This window comes from Camarhynchus parvulus, chromosome 8, assembly GCF_901933205.1.
Source record: "Camarhynchus parvulus chromosome 8, STF_HiC, whole genome shotgun sequence".
Taxonomy (NCBI): domain Eukaryota; kingdom Metazoa; phylum Chordata; class Aves; order Passeriformes; family Thraupidae; genus Camarhynchus; species Camarhynchus parvulus.
This window is the reverse complement of record NC_044578.1, coordinates 21,409,903-21,420,023: the sequence shown is the minus strand read 5'-3', so window position 1 is coordinate 21,420,023 and position 10,121 is coordinate 21,409,903. Positions and strand designations below refer to the sequence as shown.

General features: G+C 37.5%; 1 long non-coding RNA gene across 4 annotated transcripts in view; it reads right to left on the bottom strand.

Annotated features, from left to right (window-relative positions):
• Positions 1 to 10,121, bottom strand: part of LOC115906580 — a 61,510-nt gene that overhangs the window by 26,410 nt on the left and 24,979 nt on the right. For all 4 annotated transcript variants that reach the window (XR_004060918.1, XR_004060919.1, XR_004060920.1 and 1 more), the window contains exon 2: positions 4,978 to 5,090. This is a non-coding gene — a long non-coding RNA (uncharacterized LOC115906580). The remainder of the gene's footprint in view (positions 1 to 4,977; positions 5,091 to 10,121) is intronic.

The window sequence follows — 10,121 nt, the reverse complement described above, 5'->3', positions numbered from 1 at the left end:
TTCTCCTCTTTCTTTTATGATAAGCTCCTTTTCCCAAAAGAAAATTAAAATAACTTAGACATACTTCCCTTTAGTCTAATAATAAAATTTCAAAAATCTTTTTATTGCTCTGAGAAAGGAATATTATTTTCTGATCAGTCTTAAGAGTAATGCATAGATCCATTGCTCATGTTGTCCAGTAATGAGAAAAGTATAATAGAGATACAGCTTGCTCTAAGTAATGAAATTGAAGCAACTGTATGTAAGGAGGATGCTGTGGCTGAAGAGCTCTGGAGCCATGGAAAATTCTTTTGTTTATTCTACTGAGTATTGCAAAGAAACACCTTGCTGTCTGTGCACTTGTAGGTGTACTTATTTTACTTTATTTATGCATAGTGGAAAACTAGAGCTAATGTTGAAAATGTGAGACTTTTAAAAAATTCAAAACCAAACAGAAGTAAACAAGTTTGAGGGGGAAAAAAAACCCTCTTCATAAAGCCACAGTGACTCTCTATGGAAGATGTGTGTGATGTGTCTGTGTCACAGTCTGATGTGTCTAGATCTCTTTTCCATTCATACAGAAACATGAAAAAAATCTTAGCTGCTCTGACTTACATCATCTCTTTTGAAGTACAAATGCTAATTGAAATCAGTCAAATATCTGTCTAAAAGCAAGTGTGTTAAGATACTCCAGATCATTTTTTTAATGTACTTGAATTACAGGTATATCTGATTTTCCCAAAAGCTTCTATCAGTGAGGGAAGAAAGGTGATCCTTAGATCATGCTCCCTTGATCCTCACTTTTATTACTTCATGTTTTAATGTTTACCACTTAAATGTGGTTTTGAATGTGCTTCTGAATCACTATTTTGCAAAAAGAAACAGACACTGCAGTCCATCTCCAGCTGATTTCCCACCTTGCCTAAAGATTGGTGCTTTTCTCCTTTATCTTTAGAAAAGATATTTTAAAATTAGATTCTACTTTCCAGATAAGCTGCTCTTCACTTTTAATTCAAGGGAACAAGAGGTAGCCATTGGTGTATGTTTGATCTCTTTGAAATATTTCAGTCTGCTATGTCATTCATTCAGATGTTTGTTGGATGGACTTGAAAGTATGCTTTGGTTGCTGTTTAGAAAAATCTAGTGCCCTGTAGGTGCAATACCTGATAAAAAGAAGTAATGCTCAAGACCTATTGTGTGTGGATTGCTGCAAACTGCTTTTTCCCTTACTACTTTTAGCTTGCTGACCTGCAGAAAAGGTTGTCTCCATGTTTTCTTCCTGTTATCGATGTGAAATTCTTCATTTCAAGTACTTTTTCATTTTGCTTTGACCTGTTTTTATAGCTTTTAGTGCTGCCTGTTTAACACGTGTGCAACAAACTGCTGCACTACTGAGTTCCTGTGGATGTTGGGAGCCAGTATGGCTTTTATAACTGCCTTTATAATGTTCAGTCATGGAAGCCTTGATTTAGGGAGAAGAAACCCAGTTCAATCATAGATATCTTCAAATGTCCTGACCTACACCTGGAAAAAACAGTCTGGCATTTTTTTGCACGGTCTGTGTGCTGAGCTGTCTGGGATAGTTTACTTTTGTGGCTTTAAACACATTAGGTAAAGTTTGGAACCATCCAGTAATTGCCTGTTCCAAGTTCCTTTTTGCATCTACAGCAATCCTGTTAATGTTACCTCTTTAAAATTCTTTGTTAGTAAATATTATCAGATAAAAGGTTTTTCTACTCTGTATTTCTGCCCTGAAAAAGTCCATGAAATGAACACAGTTTTACCAGCTAATTGACTTCTGAGTTTAGGTTTACTGGGAGTTTTAGCAGGTTGTTAACAACTACAATATGGCATTTTTAACCTTCTGATTTGGGGGAAATTTTGCTTATCAGATCACCTCTGTTTTCCTGATTCCCCTGTGTATAAACTTGCCCTAAAAGAGAGGTATCTCTGGCTACATTTTGTTTATTATGAGTTCAAAAACCTGGAAATCTGAAAATTATTTTAGCAAGAGCCTTCCACTTTTGAAACAGTGGCCAGGACAGTACTATTCTTCATCTGTATTTTGATATATTAATTTCATGTATTTAACAAATGATAATTTTCATTATTTTCAAGACAAATTTCAGAAAGACAAACCTTAAACGAAGCCATATCAGTGCATTTTTCTGGGAGTCAAGTCAGATGTGAGGACTGTGTCACAGCCTGTGTGCTTGTGCCTGGATGGGGGAGTTAAACTGGGGGGGGTAACGTTTCACATGAGTGTGCTAGGCAGTGTTTTCAGGACATATCATCTTTCTTTGTATGTTTCCTCTGGAAAATAGTGTTTTCTGTGATGTATCCTAGACCCTTCTCTTTACTCCCATCTCTACCATCGTATCCTAGATATAAATGCAAGATTTTTCTTTCTTTTTATGCATTTCTAAACAATGCTGCCAAGTTTGTCAAGTCATATATTGTTTGTCAAGTAACCAACATTGTACACAGCAGTTTTTTAGGAAGTGGAATTGAAAGGGAAATTAAATCAGCACTACTGGTCAAGAGTTGCATTGAGGGGTTTTCCAGGGGAAAGAATTTTAACAGTAAAGCCAGGACCCATTGGTCCTATTCTCTGTGCTGGTTCACAGATTGGTTTTGCCCCTTCCTTTAGGCCCACCAAAAGTCTTGGCTGCAGGCACCTCCTGTTTTGGGTGGGGAGGGGATTAGAAATATAAGGATTTAGTATTCAGTCTTTAAAGCTGATATTCTAGTTCTTTTCCTTGCTAAGGTAGAATGAAAACCATAAACTATTGGTAAATGTCAACTAACCGCTAGACATGAAAGAACCAGCAGCTGCTTTCTGCTTATGAGGCAGAGAAACTGTGTGGGAGGAGATGTAAAGAACCTCCTCAAATACCCACTATAACAGAGGGGCGGGGGAGAGACTGTACTGAATATGGGGTTTAACCTTTAGAATTCTTCTTCTGTTTTCTCATGCTCTCAGACTTGTGTGAAAATGCAAAATGGCAATTGATTTGTTTCAGGTAAAAGCATCAGACAAAGGCCCCATGCCACCTAAAACTAATTTCTGATAAAAAAATGAGTACTCAGCTTGCCTGCATCAATTTTGTGTCTGTTAAAGATTTATGGTATGAATCTCATAAACAGTTTTCAAATGTATTTAATGAATAATTGTTTGCAGAGGGCTTGAGTGTGCCTCAAATCAGATGCAACGTTTCAATGCAGCAATATTATTAACAGCATCGTTAGTGTAGTATTGAGATGGCAACACTTAAAAATTCATCTACCACACATCTGAAATGATGAGTTTGTCTTGAATACAAATAAACATAGAGGAAATAGATTGGGAGGTATTCATTCATGATGTAAAAACGAGATCAAAAATAGGCCACAGGTTTATGTTAATATAAATTGAGACAAATTCTAGCTTGGCAACACTGACCTAAAAGCTGTCTAAACAAAGCAACTAATGTTTATTCTGCTTCTAAAAGGAAGTCTTTATCTGCTGTTGAGAAAAGAAAAAGGATTGTTCTGGGATGGTTTTTGGGGTCTTTAAGTAACTTATTTATAGATCCTTCATCACTTTCTGATATGGAAAAAATATGCATAGCCTCATTAGCTCATGGCAAAAACTATTTTTAGCCCTTTTAAGACTATTTGTGAAAACAGACCAGAAAATATAGAAAGAAAAAGGGTTGTATTGTTAGGTTTTTTTCCTCTGAAAATAGTCAAGTACAAGACACTTAATAAATGTATCTGGAAAGTGTGGTGGCAATCTGGCTTTTCTGAATGGAGACCTTTCTGTAGCTAGATGCTGACTGTACTGGGCAGATGAAACAGCTCTCAAGGAATGATCAATATTGTTCAGTATAAGAAGACTGTTTTTACATGAACAACTCTCATATGAAAAAAAAAAAGACTTAGAACTTCAACTCTGTTATTTCACCTGCTCTTCTTTTAAACATGTCCTTTTCTGTTTGCTGACTACTCCCACTATGGAGCATTTGTCCACAGTCCTGGGAATTACTACTAACTCCCTCAGATGGGGGTGGGAAACTAGAACTGGTGAACAAGGGCTGGAAGGGTACCAGCTGGAGGATATTTGTGACAGATCAGAATAACAGGAAGAGAGTAAAAAAGAAACGGTCAGCACTTTTGGCTTTTTAAAAGTGGGGTGCAGATGACTTGCTGTTATGTTTTTGTAATGTCTTGTTTCCAGACTGCTGGCTTAGTCAGCCACATCTTTAATTTGCCCAGTTTATAACAGCTGCTTTGGCTGCTACCACAGAAAGAGAAATTATAATTTCCAAGCCTTCATTTCATCCCTTTTACCTATAATCCTCAAGTTCCAATCTGTCTGACCACTTGGCTTTTTAATTAACAGATCTTCTTGGCGGCCCTTAAATGTGTTTTGCATATACAGGAGCACTAAACAGCCTTGGAAACTCTTGATGAGATGAAAAACATCCTGCTGGGAATATAAAATGGCACATAATGCCTAGAATAATGATTTCCATAATTGAAATTTTCATGTGCTGTATTAAAAGGCATCATTTACCTGGGCTCCTGTTCTTTTGAAAAGAAAAATGGTTTAGTTTCAAGAACTTCTCTGTTTAGCTCTATCTCTACAAGGTTCTGTTGATTCCTCAGAAGAAGGTTTATGGGCACGGCAAAAAAGGCACAAAGCTGAGGATGAAAATTAGCATTTGAATATTTTTGTGCAGTCGGTGATTCAGATGTACTTACTTGATTTGCTCAAATGAGGCAGGTGGTGAAGTTCTGTAATGATCTTTACTTTGTACCTGAGACCACTGATCATTTGGCTGAGGTGGCACATTGTTAATGATGTGTTAATAAACAGCATAATTTGGGAAGGCAGGCTCTTCGATGGAAGGTAATAGCCCTCCCTGCTGCCAGTATCTTAATGTAATCGAAGAAAACATCTTGTTTTAATAATTTACTAATTGAATGGCACAGCAACTCATGTCTGGGATGTACCTTGGAGATCCAATCACGTGTTTTGTCGACTTCTGGGGAACCGACACAGATGATGTTTGTCAAATTGCCCTCAGCTCTCTTCATTGCTGGTCTGTAGCTCTGTAGTGATTTGTCTAGAAGATAAAGAAATAAAGAATTTTGTTTGATACCTCAGGATATGTCCAGTCGATCAGCCAATAATTGATCTTGACATTCCCCTAGGAAAAATCGCTAGTGTCACTGTAAAGGTCTTAGTGGTTTTGTACAATCTATACTAACTTTTTATTCAGATTTTCAGATAAAATAAGTTTTGCTTCAAGCCAGCTCTAAGTGCAATTAGATTATTCAGAATATTGAGACGTGACACAATACTGTCAATAGGCCTTATATTTTCAATAGTTTAAGCATCATAAAAAGTTACATCAGTGTTGTTTTTCCAATGCTGTTCAGACTTGCTGTTCATGTAGGATCATTCAGACATATGAAACAACAAAAAATTGCCAGAAAATGAGCTCCAAGATTATTTTGCAGTACTACAGATAAGTGTTGGCAAGATCAGTTTCTGAAAAATCAAATACTAGACCTGTGTATGTTGGTTTTTATGTCTTACAGAAAATTAATCCTGCTTAACTACTGAAATGCAGGTCTAGGTAACAGCCTGATCTTTACTACTGACATGCATCAATCCTAATGAAACCTGCACCACTCCTGCAGTTTTTTAGTAGCTCTGAATTTATTCCAATCTCAGCCTGTGATATTCAAAAGCACATGAGGAACTACATAAATGCTTCCCCCTGTCACTGAAGTGCAATGGGTTAGGTGATGGGATCCTCAAAGCCTTCTAAATTCTTGGCATTCAGGAAAGAAAATGCCAGGGCTCAAGTAACAAATATTTGAGTTGCTTCTCAAAGCCACTTTATTAAATTGGACTCCTTTAAACAGGTTTAGTACCAAGTAAGTACAGTATATTAGATCTATTTTTTTTAATCTATACTTTTTCATGGTCTAATCATTACTTTTTGAAGAACTTGTGTCATTGCAAAATACTGTAATTACATAGCATATTCTCAAAAAACCTGGTGTCTAGTATTAACCATCTTGTGGTTTCATGGAAGACATTTTGAGAATTTTGGATCCATCTTGTTCAGCTACGCCTCCTCTATTATGGTTAATGGGGGAACATGCACGTTAGAATTCTTTGAATAGCTTTAAAAAGTCTCACATTTTTTATTTGTCTATTTTATAGGACATGAAAAAAGGCCCATCACCCCTCAGGGCATTAAAGCACAGTGCTTTAATTACACAATGCCCATTAATGCTAATAAATTTCATGCTAAGGACCTATGCTGTACCAGTGCCAAGGAAAACATAAGTCTCCTTCCTTTTCAAGCCCAGTGCCACACACTGCCTGGAGGTGAGGCCATGAAAATGAGCTCTGTGGCAACGACAGACATTAGACGCAGATGCAAAATTTCATGTTGACTTTCAACAGCTTCTATTGGTTGAAATAATGTTAACATTTGTTTTTCAAGTAATCTTTAAAAGTATTTAGATAGAAATAGTGTTAGGTGAGTGACAGAACATGTGTGAAATCAAGTGATAATATTTTTCACTGCTGCACTCTTTCTATAATCTGATTATAACCTGAGTTTTCTCTGTGAAGATTACTTTGTAATGATACTCTGAAGAATGAGTTTACCAGCTGTATAAGATAAAGCATGTTTATAACTGTTCATAAATCTTATTTCATTCCCTGCTGTTTCTCTTACCTAAGTCATTAACTGCGGTCCTCTTTTTTTTCCATATTGCCCTTCTCTTAGCATTTCTAGAATCTGACCTCAGAACTAAATCTCTTTTTATCTTGGAATATTGCTGGAAATCAGGCGATCATATTATTCTTGATTTATGTGTACAAGTACAGCAGTTCTACTTTCAGGGTGGATGGGGTAGAGGAAGAGTTTGGGAGTCAGTTTATGAGAATTTGAAGTGAGGGGAAAGTGGCAGTAGGTGAATCAGACTTGGAGATGAAGACTTTTTTTTCATCTCTCCAGTAAGATAACATCTAGGATCTCTCTGTACTAACAAAAAGAAAATGGTGGTTTGGTCTGGTTGAGAATGGAGCCCAAATGGACACAGCTATGCATTTAGGAGGGGCTGAGTGATGGTTTGATGGTAAAATGCATAAAGATCCTCAAAATAATTTAGATACTGACTGGCTATGAAGTATTAGAATATGCCTAGACTTAGCGAGAGGATTGTGGGATCAACCAAAGGAATGTAAAGAAATTTCATGAAAATAAATGTGGATTTGTAACTAAATGGACAGTGTTCAAGTTTTCTGATGTTCCTGGTACTTCTCCTCAGGTGTAATGTGGAGAATAGGGTTGGGTTTTAGTTTGGGTTTTTTTTTTTAATAAATAGTTCTGGACTATCCCCAATCCTTGTGTAACAATCAGTGTTGATATCCTGAAGGGGATTTATTAGTTAGTCAAAGGATTACCAGCCCTTTCTTTCTTAAGTCTTTTGGCAGAGCAGTGTTCACGAGCAGACAGAAGGGAAGAGAGGCAGCGCCTGGGTTCAGAGTCAAAAATATGCCACATCCTCACGGGCTGAAGCAAGGGGAACATGAGGGTGAACCCAGCAGAGAGCTGAGCTCTCTGCCCATGGCTCTTCCTGCAAGGCAGAGGGCCCTTGAGGGTCTTTTTAGAGTCCTTTCAGCAGTTGTTTATCCTCAATCACAAACCTGTCGATTTGGGGCATTATTCACATTTTTAGAATGTTTATTATATAACATTTCCTATGTTCTGTTTATACTGCATTAGTGTTCTGCTGCAAGACTGGAACACTTTGGCTGAATTTGAATGCCTCTGTAGAAGCAGCCTTCCATAGGACAAACTATATTACAAGCGCAGAGTTTTTAAGAATGCTTCATGTTGATGAGCGCTAATTATCAGAACTGGGAGCATTTTGAAAACCTTTCTGATGACTAAAAATTCCATTTTACACCTCTACTTCCTAAACTGCCCATCTGGTGGGAGGTTATATTATTTTTAACAGTAGCTTTTTTCACCACTGACTCCTGAAGGACTGGAATCACACTTAAAGCAATAGTTTCTAATCTTCTAATTCTAATAATTCTAATCTGTTGTGAATATCCTTTTTATTTTTAAATTAGTGAGACTCTTGCGTTGTCCCGAATCTTCCCCGCCATAAATTGGACGTTCCCCCAGCTTTGACTAGTTTCAAGAAGAAATCCTGTTGTTGCTCTTCTCCTGCTCTGCTTGCCTGCATTCACCTCACTGCTGCTCTCCTTGCTCAGAGGCAGACCTGTTCCAGCTCAGTGAGGAGTGCCAGTCACAAAAGTAGTAAACTTGTTATGAAAAGCTTGAAAACATGGATGTGCCTATGTGCCAGGCTTTTAAACTCATTGCAACTTCATTAACAACACCCTGGGTGAAGCATCTTTTAGTAGTAAACATAGTTGAACAGATTTGAGCTAAAAAGCTGGATTTACTTTGTTTTGGTTGTGTACTACGGCATAATCAGGAGATGATTTAGAGGAACAGCCATGAACTCTTAGTTTGAATCGTGTTAAACTGAGGGTTCTCCATGACTAAAAATGTTTTTCTGACGTTGTGGGAGCTTACCCTCTCCTACCCCCTGTAGCAGTCAGCAGTTTAAAGAGAGCTGTGCATCAAATTGCATTTGTTGAGTTTACTCAATAAGTACATATAATTTCACTTTTTCTTGAAACATTCATTTTTCAATGAATGTTTCAAGAAACATTTTTTGAGATTACATGCTGTGCTTGAGATTACATGTGTGCCCATGTGCTAGTCTTCTCCCTAGCAGTTTTTACATGAAATCTATTTTCCCTGAAAAAATGGGATCTTTGTGTCTTTGTCTCCTCACTAGCTTTCAGGCATGTTTTGGCAGGGGCTCTGGCTGTCGAGGCACTGGAGAGGAGGGGCCTTGCACTCATTTGTCAGCTTTTCTTGCATCTGTAATTTTTGCCCACTCAGCAGTACTAGAGGGGCTTAAAAAGGGGGAGAACTTGGAGTTGTTGAAAATCAAACTCCTGAAATAATTGCCAGACTGTAACAGTTTGGGGAAGAGGTGTATGTGAGAGAGCAACAAATGCTTTGACTAAAACCAGCTTTAGCTTTAAGGGTTTAGCAACTCTCCATTTCATGTAATTGCATGCCTTTTCCCCATAGATCCTTACAGGCAGTGGTACTGTGTTTTTATAGATTTGCTCATTATGAGTTGATAAACTGGCTTTTCTTAATGATGATGAAAATAATTTCACTGGTGTTCAAGACTTGGTTGTTTCCAACCAACAGTTTAATTTAAAATGCTTAAGTCTTCTCCAACTTCTGTCCTAATCCTTTCCTGCAATCTCCCTTCACAAGCTGGGTGCTTTCATCTCCTCATGTAATGTAACTGAACAGAAATTAGTTAATTTTTTTATTATTAGAAGACAGATCCCTTCATAGTAAGGAAAGCATTTTTCCTCTTCAGCTTTTTATGGAATATTAAAGTTGATCTCTCCTCCTCGTTTCAGTAGGCTATTTAAGCTCAGGGCTCATACTGTGAGCTGTTAATTAATCAGTGTGACAGATGAAGAAAGTATCCAACTATGAAAGGAAACCTTACTTCAGTGACTAACAATAAGGATGTGAGCCCGAGTGATTTAAAGGATTTTTTTTTGTGAACGTGTGATAAGGAGCCTTAAGCTGTTTGAGGTAACGATGGGGGTTTTTTTGCTCAGATTGTGTCACTGCACAAACATTAAAGGGCTCATCAATATTTTGTCTTGAAAAGTCTAGACAGGAGTTAAAAGAGCCTCTCCTACAGTTTGAAGAGATCCTGTTTCCCATAATTAATAACAGGAAGCGAGTAAATAAGGCTTTACTGACAAATGAAACAGCAGCAGTAACATGTACCCAGAAACATTAGCTCCTGGCTGAGAAATGTAGCTGGGGTCTGTTGGTTTTAGTGTACAGGAAAAGATCACTGTGGAGGCACAGTAGAGCTTTGCTCATATCTAATTCAGTTATGTGATAGCAGACTAAAGTCAAAAAGTAATGATAATGCATTGTAATTATTGAGAGTGATTTGTGACCTTTGTTTACATCCATGTTACAGTCCAAGAACTCTTCCCC